Consider the following 4,664-nt stretch of genomic DNA (forward strand, 5'->3'; position numbering starts at 1 on the left):
GAATTGATTACAGAGTTGATAGAATAATTTTCTAGCTCAAGGGGCCTTTATATAGCTCCTGGATATCTTATCTCGAGCCTTGAGTGTAAAGACCACCCTTCTTACTACTACTACTACTCTCTAAGAGTGACCGTTACTTAACTACTAACTCTACTTAACCGGTATAATTAAAAACCACGAGGAATCCCTACCGAAAAATTTCGGTAGAGTCTCCCCTATACCGGTGACCAAATCAACAATACAAACAAACTATACTCAGCCACAGGCGGCTGGAACATATATTTTCACAACCACGCAGTATAATATCACAAATAAAAGAAGGAAACTACTCTAGCAATAGCAAACAACTATATCACTCCATCAATAGAACCCAACTACAAATGCGGAATAAACTTAATTACAATCTTAACTCATAATAACATTTAAAGAAAACTAAAAGAACTCTAAACAGAAAAGTCTTAACAATTCCTTAGCAAACTCTTGATCTCCCCATAGTCCATCCATCACACACCTTCATCACCACCACCTTGTCGCCTTCCTTGCTAAATCTTTTCCTTTCCTTTATCTGTAGTAGGAGGAAATGCAGTCTATAAGCATAAAGCTTAGTGAGCGCTACCTACTTACAAAAACTTGATATGCATGTATATAAATAAAAACATGCTAAAACTGAATGCTAACATGTAAAGCTACTCATGCTCATACATAGAAAATGAATCATACTAACTGAAATACTGAACATGTATAGCTAATCATGCTCATAAACCAATAAAGGAATTATACTAACTGAAATGCTAAACATATAAAGCCACTAAACATGTAAAGCTACTAAACATGTAAAGCTACTCACGCTCACAAGAATAAAACTATAACTGCATGCTGAAAGCAAATAAAGCTAAACACGCCGAATAATCTAATAGCAAGAAACAAATAAAACTACTACTGCATGCTTCAAATAACAAGAAACTAAACTTCCTAATTCTAAACATATTTGAAGCTTGTTTCATTTGTTTCAAAACTTATACTTTAATACTTCAAAATAATAATAAACTTCTTTTGGGCCCGGCATTGTACCAATTTGTGCGCATCCCTAATAAGAGTCGAGGTAGCTAATCCTGAAACTACTAAGGTACTTCTAGGCGATCTTGTGCCTAGCGGCGATCTAGGAGCCCACCCAATGGACCTTGTGTCCTAGACCTTGTGTCCGGTACATGCCATTAAAAGTAAAATTCTTATTTTCTTTTTAACTATTACTTCCTTATACTTGTTATTCTTCAATTCTCTTATAATAAAATGCCTTGGCATTTCTTTGAGCACTTGATATGCTACTGATCCAAATTCTTAAAATTAGGGATCCTATTAAGACCTTGGTCTCTCTTTCTTATAACTTCTTATAAATCCCTAAAGGATTTATTAAAACTCTTATTCTTCCCACCTACAGGTAAATCCTAGAGTTTTTATAGAGCAACAGGTTTCTTTAAGCATGTATCAACAGAATCAAGCAAAAGAAAACAAATCAAACTTCTTTAAACATGCTACAATAAACATAAATCAAAGGAAAGCAAACTGAGCTCTCTAAGCATGCTACAACAGATATGAATCAAGAAAAACTGAATTTGATTTCTTTAAGCCTACTCTAAAATAAAACTGCTCATGTTAAACTGATCATGCTTAATTATTAGCAAATGGATAATTGCTCATGCTTTACTATCAGCAAATGAAAACTAAACAGCAAGAGAATAATCTAACAGCATAGGAAAAATCTAAACAACATGCTAAACCCATTCAAATTCCTTCTCCTCTTCTTTAACAAACTCATGACAGCAAAGGTAGATTAACCAAGCTAGGGCATCAAAAAGGAAATTAACCAACAAAAGAGAATTATCATTGATAACATAGATTTGAATCTGTTCTTCATGCTTACTGCCTAGCAAATGAAAGTTAAAAGATCTGCTCATGTATATCTATATAAACTAAAATTTGCATATCATACAAGCTTAAACTAAATCTAAAACTTGTTGGAATTTTTAGGCACTTAATTGGTTTACAAAGTACAGATCTTAATCTTATCTGACTTGTGGTATACTTTGTAGACCTATACGTGGTTTACAAATCTGCACTTTGTAAATGGGTTTACAAATAAAACAACACACAGATTGTTTTTACCTATTGCCCATCAGATTTTAAATATTCTGTATTGTATTTTGTTCCAAAAGTCTGCCCCATTTCATACTCCCTGCCCAGTACAAAACTTTAAAACTAAAGGATAACTGAAAACCGAACAAACCCATCAAGGTAGCAAGGACGTCTAAATTGAAATCCTAACTAATAGGGGTTGTTCTAAGCTCTAGTAAAGCGGTTCGTGGTTACAAAAAAAAAATGCAAATAAAACTGATCATTCCTGTCAGAACATAGTAAGGTAAAACCTAACTACATATTTAAAACAACTATCCCTTCATGTTATTTGCATAATAACCATACTATACTACATATTCATAACATCTATTTGGATTCTAGAGATTGTATTCTTCACAGATGTGTGCAGATATTGAATCCTTCACAGATTGAGCTTCACAGAAGGATCTTGTAAAAATTTTTTTTTTAAAGTACACGGCAGAAAAAAAAACATAACCATCAATCTATTTGTAACACCTTCACAGCTTAACCCTAATTGAAAATCATGACAGCAAGCTCCACAGAAGATTCGAAACAAAGGGCATGCTATGGATGATAAGTAGTGAAATCAAATTCCAAAATCAAAGGAAAAGAAGATCAATGTCGCGGAACCACTCCTACTGCATGTGAGAAGCAACTCACCGAGTGTTCTTGGACTTACAACCGACGGAGACGACCTCTAGGGCTTCGGAGGTGTGGCTGTTTCGGCGAGCCCTTGACACCCGTGTGCTCTCCTCGACGAGGTGACCACCACCGTGTGAAGATCTCACGACGAAGGTGCTTGGCCGGCCGTCGAAATCGATGCCCTAGACTCGGCGTTATTTCCGCCCGAGCACAGGAACGCCGTCGCGCGTGAAGAGAAAGAAGAGAAGAAAGAATCGGGTTTTCGGCAAGGAAGAAAACCTAATCCCTTTATAACTAGGTTTTCTATTACTAACTATACTTTAAATATAACCTATTCTTTCCTTAATTAATAAAAACTCGCCGGCACAGCTGGTTAACCGGCTTTTAACCGAAGCCACAGATCGCAGCTACACTTTTTCCCAATTTATTCCCTAATCATTAACTATGCTATAAACTTAATTCTCACCATATAAGGTTAACAAAACCGTGTAGCTCAGCTGGTTGGGCCAGTTTTGCTTGGGTCAGTCTGACCCGAGGTCGTGGGTTCGAATCTCACCTTCAACGTTTTTTTTTAAAACTTCTTTCTTTTTGTAACCCTACTAAACGACCTCCAAAAATTACGTAAAAATACTCTAAAAATTTCTAAAAATCTCTAGAATATTTTAAATGTATTTTCAAATATTTTTATGGACATTTAGAACTTGAAATAGGGAAAATTGGGTCATTACAATTCCCCATACCTTATAAAAAGTTCGTCCTCGAACTTAGAATAGCTCTGGATATTTCTCTCTCATACTGTCCTCCCGCTCCCAAGTGACTTCCTCGTGCTTCTGGTTCTGCCAGATAACTTTCACTAGTGGCACTTCTTTATTTTTTAGTCTCTTGACTGCTCTGTCCACTATTTGTGTAGGTCTGCTCTCATAACTAAGATCCTCTTGAATCTGCACTAACTGAGGCTGAATCACTTGGCTAGGGTCGTGGAGACACTTCTTTAGCAGAGAGACATGAAATACATTATGTATTGCTGACATGTCCTGTGGTAAATCCAGCTTGTAAGCTACTTTCCCAATCCTTTCTGTGAGCAGGTAAGGTCCTACATAACGAGGACTTAATTTGCCCTTCTTGCCAAATCTCATCACTCCCTTCATAGGAGCGACCTTGAGAAAATTTGAATCCCCTACTTGGAATTCAAGTGGCCTACGGCGTGTGTCAACATAACTCTTCTGTCTACTTTGCTTAGCACAGCATAATGTAACCCCCGGCCTTACAGCTTAGTTAGTACGAGGCGGGGCGTTACAGAGTGGTATCAGAGCAAAAGTTCCATGCTTCCTACACACACATCAGCATTGAACCTGCAGCTTCCAAGTAAGAACATCTCTCACTTCATTTATGTGTTGCTTCCATGTTTATAGATAACTAAAGCATGCTTACGTATGATAGCCTCTAACGTGATTATGGTAGCTACTTAACATGATAACAATAGTTATGCAATATGATCCTGTTAGTTATGTATGTCCTCTATTTCTTTAGAATATGGTACGAGGACGCCCAGCTAGAAAGACACCAGCTACTGAGCCCCAACATGAGGCAGGCAGCACAGTGCCTCCTCCAGATCTTGCGGAGGTAGTGGCTCAGTTACAGAAGCAGCTAGCTGAGCAGCAACAGGAGATAGCCACTTTAAGGGCTAACCAGCAGAACACTCCCACTGTCACCCCAGATCCTAACTTAGCAACTCCAGTAGTGATAGAGGTTCCACCAGTCCAACCTGCAGCACCAGTAGCCCCAGTAGCAGGAGCAATGAGGGAAGCCTATCTGATCCAGTGGCAGAAGATCAAGCCGGAGAATTTCTCAGGCACCAGTGAACCATG

Source organism: Zingiber officinale, chromosome 2A, assembly GCF_018446385.1.
Source record: "Zingiber officinale cultivar Zhangliang chromosome 2A, Zo_v1.1, whole genome shotgun sequence".
Lineage (NCBI taxonomy): Eukaryota > Viridiplantae > Streptophyta > Magnoliopsida > Zingiberales > Zingiberaceae > Zingiber > Zingiber officinale.